At 42.9% G+C, this 14,180-nt stretch overlaps 1 pseudogene; it reads left to right on the top strand.

The window, feature by feature from the left end:
- Positions 1–11,032: 11,032 nt before the first annotated feature.
- LOC103084533 (probable Xaa-Pro aminopeptidase 3 pseudogene) overlaps positions 11,033–14,180 on the top strand; it is a 3,961-nt pseudogene continuing 813 nt past the window's right edge.

Raw genomic sequence — 14,180 nt, 5'->3', positions numbered from 1 at the left:
GCTGTTGCTCTACTGACATCATCTTTCATCATCATTTTCATCAGCGACGTGGACATGTTAAGTGCTGTTGATGACTAAAGGTCAAGTCTTGGGGATAAAAAATAAGAGAAATGACGCAAACTTGGATCCTATATTCTTGCTTCAACTGTCAAATTTAGGCAATAAGAACCTTTTCCAGAATGCTGAAACTGCAAGTACTTTAAAAATATGGAAAATTTCACGATATTCTTTAGTCTTTATTATGAAGGCATGAAAGAAGAATGTTATCTTGGTACATTCTGGGGGTGGGGGGGGAATTTCAATTTGTTTTGAGTGTACATTTACAGTAAAATGCACCAGCCCTATCGCCTCAAGAATTTGGATTAAATGAGATTTTCCTGGGTAAGGCACAAATTTGGCCCTTGGAGTCACATCTGGATGAAAAGCAGGTCTTCTTTATAAGAAACAACTCAAAGAAAATGTAAGGCTGGAAAAAGGCAATCAAAAAAGACAATAAAGTATAGTAGGAATCCAGAGAAGACTTAGACTAGCTGGGTGGCCTGTCGCTAATAAACATCGTTGGGAGTTGGAGAGCTGCCTCGGAGTGGGAAGTGAAGACTGAGATGCGTAATTGAATGAACAAATAGGGGAAGAGTATTAAGTTGCATCTTCCCCACATGGGGTCTTGAGGAGAAGGGATGTACTTCCAAGAAGGTGGAGTAAGTGGCTGCCTTTCTAGTTTCATCTGAAGAAGGCAAACAGCCTTTCTTCCTAAGAAAATGCTCTGGCCACCCTATTACAGTGAGTAGAGTGGCCACCAATATCAGGAATTTAAAGACCACTCTTGGGCTTCCCTGGTGGTGCAGTGGTTGAGAGTCCACCTGCCGATGCAGGGGACACGGGTTCGTGCCCCGGTCCGGGAAGATCCCACATGCCGCGGAGCGGCTGGGCCCATGAGCCATGGCCGCTGAGCCTGCACGTCCGGAGCCTGTGCTCCGCAAATGGGAGAGGCCACGACAGTGAGAGGCCCGCGTACTGCACAAAAAAATAAAAAATAAATAAAATAAAGACCACTATTGATTTGGAATGAGAAAGAGTTACCACAGGGGAAAGAGAGAGTTAGGTCATTACCATCCATAAACTCCTTAAACCAAATGATTTCTGATGTGTGTTTGTGTGTGTGTGTGTGTGTGTGTGTGTGTGTGTGTGTGTGTTTTAATAGAGGGACCCTTTCTGGGTGATTGAGCAATGAATGGTGTTTTCCTTCTTTATATTTTTCTGAACTTTATAGATTTTTATAATGATCAATAATCTTTTGGTGTTGAGGAAATATGCATAATGAGACAGAGATGGATGCTATGAGGAAAGGGGACTCAGGACAGGTAAGCTTTGGTACAGGTCAGGAGAAGGAAGAGGAGGTCTGCAAATGAAATCAGTGGCTCTGGTAGGGACAATGTGACATCATTACCGGAGGCCAGAGAAAAGGTCAAAGGAAAAGGGGAATTAAAAAAAAAACTTTACCTGTTTCACATCTTTTCCCTAAAATTAAGCTGCATAGAAAAACAGTGTCAGAACCATTCAAAAGAAAGAAACCACAGACTTAGAAAACGAGACACAAACATATTTTTAAGCCCTCTGAGTGATAAGATAGAAGGGGTTTGATTCTCCCAGTTGTATGTAGAGAACATCTCCTAATCCTTATTTCTGTGAGAAAGCCAGGTTCTTTAATATAAAGCACTGAATTTTATGACAGGAGTGTAAGTAAAGCCTTTGTATAAATGTATGTTTTTCATTATAAATGAGAAAACCAAGTATTTCAAGATAGAGAAGAAACTTTGCTCAGAACATAATTTTGCATTGTGCTCTTGCCATTTACCATACATCACATAGCAGAATCATTATCCTATGTTGAGACATAGTCTGCAAAACCACCATTTAAATGACCACCTACTATTGCATATCATAATTTATAACTTTCCTTTCAAATATGTTCAGTGTGTGAAGTAGGCAATGCATCCAATTGGAAATGTTATCTAGACAGCTATAGACAGATTTTCTTTCTTAGTTGAAGCATTTAACTCTTGGCTTTCTATTTAATGGAAAAGTCTCTAATTTTTTTCCATGGGCTCATTAAGTTATTAATACCTGAAGAAAGGACTCTCCCTAAGGACAGTCAACATACTTTCTTAGCTAGCATATTTATCAAATGTGTGAATGGCCCAGGAGGTGGGAAGCATAGCCATTATGGTAGATGACAGATTCTGAATCCAAAAAGAATTTGATAGGCTGAAAGAACAATAAGATGCATCAAAGAAGATAGCACATTATAGGGTAAGAGTTGAAAGAACTAGGGATTTTTTTTTTTATTGTAGTGTGCATCTGTTAATCCCTTATCCTCAATTTATCCCTCCCCGCCTTCCCCTTTGGTAACCTTAAGTTTGTTTTCTATGTCTGAGTCTATTTCTGTTTTGTAAATAAGTTCATTTGTACTCTTTTTAGATTCCACATATAAGTGATATCATATAATTGTCTTTGTCTGACTTACTTCACTTAGTATGATAATCTCTAGGTCCACCCATGTTGCTGCAAATGGCATTATTTCATTCTTTTTTATGGCTGAGTAATATTCCATTGTATATATGTACCACATCTTCTTTATCCATTCATCTTTTGATGAACACTTAGGTTACTTCCATGTCTTGGCTATTGTGAATAGTGGTGCTGTGAACATTGGGGTGCCTGTCTCTTTTTGAATTAGACCTTTTGTCTTTTTCCAGATATACACCCAGGAGTGGGATTGCTGGATCGTATGGTAACTTCAGCTCTTGGGATTTTCTGAAGAGAGAAAAGAAACCTTAGAATAGACAAGGCAATGGTCTTCAAATATGGGGGCAGGAAGGGGCTTCATTATGAAAAGGGAATTCTAAAGAGAACTGTAGTCAAAGATAACCATGAATATAAGGTTCTAATAAGAAATTACTTCTTCGTTTATTATAAATTTATTTATTTATTTATTTTTGGCTGTGTTGGGTCTTCGTTTCTGTGCGAGGGTTTTCTCTAGTTGTGGCAAGCAGGGGCCACTCATTTTCCTCTCCCGTTGCGGAGCACAGGCTCCAGACGTGCAGGCTCAGCGGCCATGGCTCACGGACCCAGCCGCTCCATGGCATGTAGGATCTTCCCAGACCGGGGCACGAACCCGTGTGCCCTGCATCGGCAGGCGGACTCTCAACCACTGCGCCACCAGGCAAGCCCGGGGGCCACTCTTCATCACGGTGCGTGGGCCTCTCACTATCGTGGCCTCTCTTGTTGCGGAGCACAGGCTCCAGACACGCAGGCTCAGTAGTTGTGGCTCACGGGCCCAGTTGCTCCGCGGCATGTGGGATCTTCCCAGACCAGGGCTCGAACCCGTATCCCCTGCATTGGCAGGTGGACTCTCAACCACTGCGCCACCAGGGAAACCCTACTTCATTTTTTAAAAAGAAAGAAGTTACTTCATAGCACATGGAGCTGTTAAACAAAAACTAATCCACTGTCATTTGTTCATTTATTCCACAAATATTTATTGAGCACACCTACTACATGCTAGCACTGTGCTGGGTACTGAGGATACAGCTGTGAACAAGACAGTCATGGTCCCTGCCCTCAGAGACAGGCTGAAGCAAAACAAACAATGAAACTAACAAAAAATTACGAGTTTGTATGTCATAAACAATAAAAGGACAAAGATGAGTAAGAGGGATGCACTATAAGCAAACAGCCAGGACAAACCTTTCCATTAGGTGCCGTTTTCGTGGAGGCCTAAGGAATGAGGCACCAGTTTCATAGTCAAAGAGTGTTCCAGGCAACAGCTCTGGGGCAATGAAACGAGTCTGTGTATCTGAAAAAAACGAAAGAAGGCATTGGGGCTGGAACACAGTGTGTGAGGGGGATAACAATGAGAGTAGTTTGAAAACAGGTAGAAAACATAGGTAGAAAACAGAGCTTTGTGGGGAGAATAAGAAGAGTAGATTTTAATCAGAAGGCAATAAGAAGCTGTTAAGAGGCTTAAACAGGGACCAACCTGACTGATTTTTGTTTTTAAAAGAGCCCTCTGGCCACGGTGTGGAGAATAGATAGGAGAGAAGCTGCAGCAGAAGCAGGGAGACCAGTAGAGGCCACTGCAGTGGTCCAGGTGAGAGAAGATGGTGGCTCAGGCTGGAAGGGTAGAAATGGAGAGAGAGGGGAGTGAGCAAAGCCAGGACAGCATCCTAGGAGGGCACACGCCCCAGGTCCCCAGAAGAGCTCAGTCAGAGCTGGGACAACCACTCCCTAGTGGGCCTAAGAAGGAATTCATATCTCTTATATCCGCCTTTAATTCTGCCACTCTACAGAAGACAGAGAAGACCATTCTCTAGTAGGAGGGGGAAGGGTAAGCTGTGACAAAGCGAGAGAGAGGCATGGACATATATACACTACCAAGCATAAAGTGGATAGCTAGTGGGAAGCAGCCGCATAGCACAGGGAGATCAGCTTGGTGCTTTGTGACCGCCTGGAGGGGTGGGATAGGGAGGTTGGGAGGGAGGGAGACACAAGAGGGAAGGGATATGGGAACATATGTATATGTATAACTGATTCACTTTGTTATAAAGCAGAAACTAACACACCATTGTAAAGTAATTATACTCTAAAAAAAAAAAAAAGAAAAGAAAAGATAAAGTCTAGTGCAGAAAAAAAAAGACAGAGAAGAAATTCAAGAAGAGACGTAGACATGTGAATAAAGCCCCTTGTGGATTCAAGACATTGTTCCCATTGATTTACATGCACAGGCCCCATTTTTCTGAAACTTTTAACCATGAAAGACACTAGGTTGGACCAAATTCCTCCAAAGAGTTAATTACTGGCCTGACCCCAGGAGGGTCAGAATAAAACAGGAGCATGTGGAAGGCATCAAGCTTACAACGTGAACATGAGCAGCTCTAATGGAAGCACTCCATTGCCAGGCACCGTACCCATCATTCTACAAATTAGGTGGAGCCTCTGGAATCCCAGCTGTGCAGCTGCTGCACAGATGTGTGCCGGACACTGGGATGAGAGCAGAGAAGGGAGGTTGGAGCATAAAGACTTATCCAAATCAAACCAGGGCTCTTGGTAATTAAGGAAATGACCACCATTCCTGTCCTGATCATGTAACCTGGAAGATCTTTTCGAAATGCGATCCTGCCCTCATTCTCATCCCCAAACTTCAACCCTGTTTAACACTGCTTTTGGGATGAAGACCAAAATCCCTAACATGGTCTTTAAGTAAGAGGAGCATATGTCCTGGTTTGCCCAGAATAGTTGGAATTGATGCCTATTCGGGTCATTATCAATAGCCCTTCATCTTACGTTCACAGGTGTTTTGGTCTAGACAAGAAATCCTGGGGTCCCCATGCCTATAAGGTCCCGTGTGGTCTCTCCATTGCTGGTGTCTCCATCCTCATTTCCTGCCATGCTCTGAGCTGCCGCCACATTGTACTTCTTTCGGTTCTTCCAGTGCTCCATCATCTCTCCTGCTGTAGGAGGTTTACATAAGCTGTCCTCTACCTGGAAAGCGCCTACACTTCCCTCCCCTTCACCAAATCCCTGCCCCTCCTCCCTCAGACCCTTACTGTCCAGGCACGTTCTCCTTTAGACCATCTTTAGCTCCGTGTGTGTTCCTCTCCTCCACAGCACTTACCACAGTGGGTCTTATTTTATTTACATTTATTTGGGTGATTCTTTAATTAATGTTCAACTATCTCTCCCTATTGCAGTCAGGTCAGTGACCATGTCTTTTTGTGCTGTTGAAAGTCAAATGCCAAGCAGATTTTGACTGACTGACTGAGTCAATGAGTAAATAATAAATGAGTTAATGAACAAATTACTGATTACTTTCTGGCTACTCTTGCCCAAACAAAACAAAACAAGACAAACAACAAAAAATTGTATGTTAATACACTAGGGGAATGGTAAGAGGTGACATGATTAAGATCTTTGTAATATATTTATTGGTCTGTGAGTGTGTGTGTGTGTGTGTGTGTGTGTTTTCCAAATAAGTATTGACTTCCACACTGGTCATCTCTTAAAGCTGGACCCTTGTCCCAGAGACATAGCTTAAAATTCAGTGAATTTCTAAAACTCCCCTTTGGAACTTGCCTGAAAAGTCTTAGTAATACTCTATTAAATCTCCTCAATAATGGCAAGACTCCAACCTATGGAGGGAAGTTTTGATTTCTGGAAAAGCCAACTGACATCTTGTACCAAGTCTGATGAATGAGCATGGAGACCAAGCCAGACAGGGGTGTTTAGGTCAAAAATGAGGTAAAACTTAATGGGAACCAAATCTCTCATGTGTCTCCAAAACTGGCTCTAAAGGTAATTCCAAATATTCTCTGAGCCCTTGCACTTGCAGCAAATGTTGAGAAAGGAGACAAGCCTCCAATGGGACTGTTTTGAAAGATAAGTTTAGTTTGGTTATTCAAAAACATTTGTGGAAAATCAACCTCCACAAACAATTTCCTCAGAATGACAATTCCACCTCCCAACAAGGTGGTGCTTTTGAGTTTGTAAAGAGCTTCCCTCTAATTGATCAAGAGACGTCCCTTTCAATAAGTGCCCACTCTCAGAGATTCTGCTATCTTCATTTTGAAGAGCAAGGCAAATGGGGTTGAGGAGGTGAGGAAATGAAATCCAAGCTCTCCTGGGGTCATGAGTCATGAAGGCTTTAATGAAATCTAACACCTTCCAGCACTAAGCATGACTGGAAAAATAAATACCAACTCCCCGAGACAGCACCACAATGTGTTCCAGCCAAGAGTAGACGTCCCTCAGAGCCCACCTGTTTGTGCTTCCTCATCTCAGATCTGCCAGGGCCTGTCCCAGGACTGAGAAACAAAACTGAGCTCTGAAGTTCCTTTAGCACCACGAGAATGTTCGCCTGGTGGCTTCTGGGTGGGACAGGAAGAGAAAAAGTATTTTCTGAGCCCCACCTTAACTAAGCAGAAGCCAAGTGAAAGGAGGAGCTTCAGAGCCTAGAGCACTGGATCATGTGATCTGCTTTATGGCCCTTCAAATGCAAATGAATATGCTGGGAAGTCCTGGGAAGATTGTGTCTTGAGGGCTCTCCATCTTACCACTCATAACCATCTGGTGTCAAATCTAGTTTCGGTTTCAGAATTTCAGTGCCATAAATTGGTCTAAACATGTTGCGCCTCCTTGCTAGCACTTATAAATTAGCTTTTGACTCCCAATCTAGAGTGTAAAGCATTTCAGCTCTTTGGAGCACTCTCTCATCTATTGTAAGTGTGAATCAGGAGACACAAAGACCAAAGAAGCCATCTAAGATTCACAGAAATGCGTTCTTCGCTGTGGTGGCAACAGAAGTTCAAGGGAGTGAAAAACATGGTCTGGTCCTAGGTGGAGGCAACTGAGCCAGAAAGACAACCGAACCTGGAGAAGTCAGAAGTTAGACCAAGATGATAAAGCAAAATCTTAGAAGTAGCATTAATCTGGGAATTGCTCAAAACACTCCAGCTAACCAAAACGCCCTCAAATATCTAGTATCAGTGCCATTGACTGAAGGGAAATCTTTTTTCTGGCCTTGGGCCTTGGCAACCAATAGAATCAGGGGTGTTTCTCTCTCCCATTTGTTAGATTCATTTTTATCCTGTCCCTTAGAGAGGTCTGCTTCCTTCTGGAATCTATTATAACTGGTGTGACCACAATTTATTGGAGACACATTTGAACATAAAAGTGGCCACTATTAATAATTTTTTTCTGGGAAGTGGGTGTCAACCTGGGACCGTCCCAAGAAATCAAGGACTTGCCACCCTTCTTGTAACAGATGCATCCTCAGTGGATGACCTCCAAGTTGTTCCATGTTTCCCAGGGAAGGAAGACAAGTAGAATGATACCCCTTTCTGAGCCAAATGAAACCAACTACCATGTGCTCAAGCTGGTGTCTAACATACAACAGGCCGTGAAATCACAAACCACATCACCCACCATGCCTTGACAAACAAGAAAAGACGATATTTATCAAGACAGCCAGACGTTTGCCTCCATAAGTAAACATCCTTTGTCCAGAGGCCCAGGGAAAGCCACCACCTCCCCTATGTAGACATCCAAACCCCCATTTCTCCACACCTGCCCCACCCGTAAACCCATCTATTTTCCAAGGGAGTGGAACACCTTCCATGACCATGATGATGGGAAGCATCTGTGGATAATTGGGTTTAAGGATTTGATGACAGATTTTCTGATGTTGGTTTAGTTTAAGAAGGTGGTCAGTGCTATAGCAGTGTTTCTCATACTTGAATGTTCATAAGACTCACAGTGTTTTGTGAAAATGCAGATTCTATTGCAGGAAGTCTGAGGCAGGACCTGAGATACTGCCTTCTAACAGGCTCCCAGGTGATGCTGAGGCAGCTGGCCAATGGCCCACACTGAGTAGAAAAGGTCTGCAGCATTTATTCTAAAGGCTTAACTATATCTTAGATGTCTTTAGTGCTGACGTGAGGGAAAGCATGTCAATGAAATCTGTACCCACAAGGCAACACGGTGGAAGGAATGGGGGAGAACAGAGGAAAAATAGAGGGGGCAAGAAAGAAGGAAGAGAGGGAAGAGGGAAACAGAAGAGAGAAAAGAGAAGAGAAAAAAATATACAAAATCAAGTTAGGCTAGAGAAGAAGAAATAACTGAGGGTTAAGTGGGTTGCTTTGGCATGAGTGGGAAGAAGCATCTCGATCCTCATAGCCTATAGCACCCGCCGGCCACAGCTATAACAATCTCAGAATCTTTTATTTTCACAATTGTTGGCCAATTACTTACACACCTATAGGATAGTGTCCTCCAGTCCAGTGACTTCCAAACTTTCTGATCATGGCTCCCCTGAGAAATACACTTTACACTGTGACTCACCACACACACACACACACACACACACACACACACACACACACACACACTCATTCTACAAATACCTTACAGAATAATACCATTAATATTAGCAAAAGGACATTTCCTATTCAATTCAATGTCATACTCTAACCTATTCATCTTTCAATTGATCAAATTGCGGTCTGATAGAGGGAGACACTTGCCTAAGGTCATAGGGTTGGTTGTGAGCAAGGTGGAGACTGGGACCCAGGCTCCAACCTCACTTTCCATCTGTTTCACAGCCACTGTGCCTTGACTGGGTGCACTTGACAACACAAACTCCAGAAATGGATTTCAAGGCAAGTTAGCAAGCTGAGATTTAGGCTATGTGTTAGGATAAGATTTTTTTATATTAATTTATATTTTTTATATTTATATTTTTTTATATTAAAAGAGAAAAAGTTTCTCTTTTTATTTTATGCTTCATTATCCCCAGGCCTTACCACCTAAGTAATAGTAATCTCCATAATCATTGTCTTCTAGAAGGGATGAGATAGTGCAGAAAAGTAGAAATCGTCTTTAGGTCTCTTCTTGGCTTTAGTATCTAAAAACTCAAGCCAATAAGAGAAGATTGAGAGTTTAGCCAGAAAGGATAACTGTATTTGAAGAGAGATCTCCCAGCCCCCAAACACAATTCATGAAAAAGATATCCCGGGTGAGGTAGAGGGATGAGATACAAGAAAGGGTTAATGATATAGGAAGTGTCCAGTGGAAGGGTCTGTCTCATCTTTCCTGTGTAGGGTCTCAAGGAGGCATCCAAACTCTAGACACTTTGGAAGGAGACAGGAATATCCCATGACAGAATGGCAACAAGGCGTGTGCCGGCAGGAGGACCCCTTCCAGCCTTGCCTGTGGCCCAGAGAAGTGTGCAAAAGGTGGAAAATAGCACTGACCCAAAAGGGCAAGGCAGATAGGAAAAAGAATGTCTCAACGATAGTCAAGGTGCGTGGAAAACCAGCCAAATGGCACCAGATGATGTAGGTCCCATTGCCTTGGTACTTTGTAAGCTCACTCAGAATTTAAGTACAATGTTGAAGAAAGTGGCAGGTCCCCACATTGGCTGAGATTTTGTTTCTACTCCCTATGCTAAGTGATGGCCCAGAAAAAGTTCAATCAGTGAGCAGAAACTAAGAAAGTCTTATTTCTTGAATGCATGAGTTGATGAACCAAGTCTTTTCTTTTTTTCTATTTCTATGATGGCATGTGGATACAGTGTTTTTAAGAAAGAAACACAATACACAACAACGGTTACTTCTGAGAAGAGGCTTTGACTTTCGCTGAATAAATTTTTATATCATTTGCATTTTCTAAATATGCATAAATCTTAGCTTTGTAGCTTATAAGTTCTTCTGGAGTTAACATAAGCAATAGAAATTATGTATTAAAATTGCAATTTAAAACAAGGGTAATATTTATGGAGTATATATAGTCTCAAGAATGCATGAAAAATTTCTAGGAGAATGCACGAGAAACTTAACACCTGTTGAGCCAACAGGCTGGTGGTAGGAAAGAGACACTATTAATGTACGATTTGAATGTGTTTTACATGTTATATATATTTTTTAACATCTTTATTAGAGTATAATTGCTTTACAATGGTGTGTTAGTTTCTGCTGTATAACAAAGTGAATCAGCTATACATATACATATATCCCTATTATTTATTACTTTTCCAAATTAAAAACAATGTGCTCCAACATTGGCTTCTTCTTTTGCTGATCTCCCATCATACCACATCTGCACTACACAGATGGGCACTTGTGGTCCTTCATCACTTCAGAGAGCACAAGCTTCTCCAGCTGGATGGTAATGATGTTGAGGATGAATGTCATCTAAGCCCTCTTGGTAGTTCCCACAGCACTAAGCACAAGGATGAGTATATAGTAAGCATTTAATAGCTACTCATTGATGGACTTTTTGTCATGGCTTTTATATATGTATTTGTGAAACTATTTGCTTAATGATTTGCCCCCCTCACTGAACAAATTGGGGAATTAATGACCATTTTGCTTACCATTGGATCCCTGGCACTTACCTCGGGACCTGGTATATGGTAGGTGCTCAATAAATATTTCCTGAGTTTTCCACGTTTCCTTCCTGAAGCGCAAGCATGGCGGTAATGCCTTGACTACTCTCAGCAACTAAGCTTATTCCCGCAGTAGCAAGCGCCCGCAGCCTCTCCAGATGCATGTCATGTTCACAGCGAAGGTACTCCCTGCAGCCCATCCGAGAGAGGAGGATTCCAAATTGATACTTAGGCCAGCCCAGGCCCTTTATACACCCACACCTCCTCAGACCAGGGGAGGTGACGCCAGGACTATTCCAGGTGGAATATGCACTTCGTAGACACAAACTAATATCTCTGATCTACAAGGAAGCACAAGGGCAGAGTGGTACAGACCACACAGTAGTACTGCTGTCCAGCCCTACATACTATATGAGCAATGATATCCCCTATGCTTTCCACCAAGGCAACAATTTCCTGTACCTGTGTGAATTCCAAGAGCCTGATAGCATTCCGGTCCTTCAAAGCCTCCCTGGCAAGCAGTTACCAGCACACAAGGCCACACTTTTTGTGCCTCAGAGAGATCCCAGTCAAGAACTTTGGGATGGCCCCCGATCTGGTACTAATGGAGCAACAACTCTAACTGGAGGGGATGAAGCCTATACGCTGGAAGAATTTCGACATGTTGGACCGAAACTGAAAGCTGAGACACGTACACTGTGGTATGACTGGATGAGGCCCGCTCACACGGCTCCACTGTGACTACATGCAGCAGTTGGCAGAGGTCAAAGCCAGGAGCAAGAACAAGGTTCGGGCTGTGCAGCAGCTGGTACAGTGTCTAAGGCTGATCAAACCTCCTGCAGAGACATAGAGAATGGACTTGAGGACACGGCGAGGGGGAAGGGTAAGCTGGGACGAAGTGAGAGAGTGGCACGGACATATATACACTACCAAATGTAAAATAGAGAGCTAGTGGGAAGCAGCCGCATAGCACAGGGAGATCAGCTCCGTGCTTTGTGACCTCCTAGAGGGATGGGATAGGGAGGGTGGGAGGGAGACGCAAGAGGGAGGGGATATGGGGACATATGTTTATGTATAGCTGATTCACTTTGTCAATAAAGATGTTAAATATATATATATATATATATATATATATATATATATATATATATATATATATATATATGAATGCCCCCCACAAAAAAATCTCCTGCAGAAATTGAACAAATGCAGACTACTGGGAAGCTGACATCACAGGCTTTCATACATACCATGTTTGCCAGTAAATCCCCTGTAGAGGAAGGCTTCCTTTATACTAAGTTTGAATTTGAATGCCGGGCCCGTGGTGCAGACGTCTTAGCCTACCCACCTGTGGTTGTTGGAGGTAATGGGTCAAACACTCTGCACTATGTGAAGAACAATCAGCTCATCGAGGATGGGGAAAAGGTGCTGCTGGATGGAGGTTGTGAGTCTTCTTGCTATGTGAGTGACATCACTCGTACCTGGCCTGTCAATGGCAGGTTCACGGCACCTCAGGCAGAACTCTATGAAGATGTTCCAGCGGTCCAGAGAGATTGTCTGACCCTCTGCTCCCCTGGAACGAGCTTGGATAACGTCTACAGCACGATGCTAACACTGATAGGGACAGAAGCTTAAAGAGTTGGGGATCATGAAGAGCATTAAGGAAAATAATGCCTTCAAGGATGCTCGAAAATACTGCCCGCATCATGTTGGCCATTACCTCGGGATGGAGGTCCACAGCACGCCAGACATGCCCTGCTCCCTCCCTCTGCAGCCTGGTATGGTAATCACAGTGGAGCCAAGTAATTATATTCCAGAGGATGACAAAGATGACCCTGAGAATCTCCGTGGTCTTGGTGTACGGATTGAGGATGATGTAGTGGTAACTGAGGACTCACCTCTCATCCTTTCTGCAGATTGTCCCAAAGAGATGAATGACATCGAACAGATATGCAGTAGGACCTCGACCTTCATTGCGACCCACATGCATATCAGGTTCAGGAGGGGTGGACGTTGGCCTCTGTGCACGTGTGCTTTCTGGGGGTCTCTGTGTGGACATTTATATACGTGTTCCACTGGGGAGTGCAGCAGCTATATGAGTGTATGTAATTGTGTATGTGGTCTTTTTTGTTTTATGTAGCTAGAAATCTGGGAAAATGAATTTTTGGATGGTATATTACTGCAACTTTAGTAAAATTAATTCTGTAGAATTAATGACTCAGACAAGTTTAGTTTTAAGATGTAAAGAAAGATCTTGGTTACATATGTCCATGCATTCCAGTTAACACATGGATAAATTCTCTCCTTCTCTCCAGGTCCTTCCCCTTCTGCACTTTTCCTGAGACCCACCTAATATCATAAGATTTTTGGGTAATGCTTATATATTTTGAGCCAATCACCAAGGTCTTTGCCTACACTGAAAACCACCCATCAGTGATTGTGGGTGGCCAGTACGTACCTTCCATAACACCTGCCTACCTATCCAGGAGCCCACGTATCTACCAGAGCCACATGAGCCTTCAGGGCACTGGTGTCCTACAGTCACACCATTCAGCCACAGTCCAGATTCCAGCAACACTAGCTATTGAACAAAACATTTTTGAGCCTTTCTTAGTATTTGGTTGCCTGGGACCTGGAAGGTGTTTAGATTCTTGATAAGGAAGGAAATGAAAGAAAGAAAAGTATATCTGTGTCTGCTATAGATCCAGACCTCCATCCATCTGTTCTCAATCTGAAGATGATTCCTTTCCCAGACATCCATGCTTTCTTTATAGATTCTTAATGCATTGACCCTCAGAGCACACCCTTGAAGCTGCTTCCCTGGCCAAGGGCAGATCCTCTACTTACCGTATTAAAGTCAGAGGAATGGCACCCAATATTCAGACAGACACCCCGGTTATCGTTCTGTGATTTCCTCTAGTGCCGATAAAAACAAAATATGCAACCCACCCAGTACCTGTAAACACCCTGTGATCCTTTCCTTCCTTGGACGTTAGCACTGGAAGGCCAATGGTAAAGACTCATGTTTCCCTCAACACAGCACTGGATGCAATTATATAAAACTCACTTTGCAAAGTGAACGGGGCTAGACTAGGTTATTTGGGAGCTTCTGTCATAAGGGGAAGCTTTAAGAACTAGTGTGTTCACCTCCTTTAAACCTGAATATGAGCCTAAGATGTATAAAACATGCTGATTCTTAGACCATAAATTCGAATTTTTTTTTTTTTTTTTTTTTTTTTTT

This window comes from Lipotes vexillifer, unplaced genomic scaffold (assembly GCF_000442215.2).
Source record: "Lipotes vexillifer unplaced genomic scaffold, Lipotes_vexillifer_v1.1 scaffold456, whole genome shotgun sequence".
In the NCBI taxonomy this organism is placed as follows: domain Eukaryota; kingdom Metazoa; phylum Chordata; class Mammalia; order Artiodactyla; family Lipotidae; genus Lipotes; species Lipotes vexillifer.
Note: the sequence above shows the minus strand (reverse complement) of the source record. Positions and strands in the feature narration are given on the sequence as shown.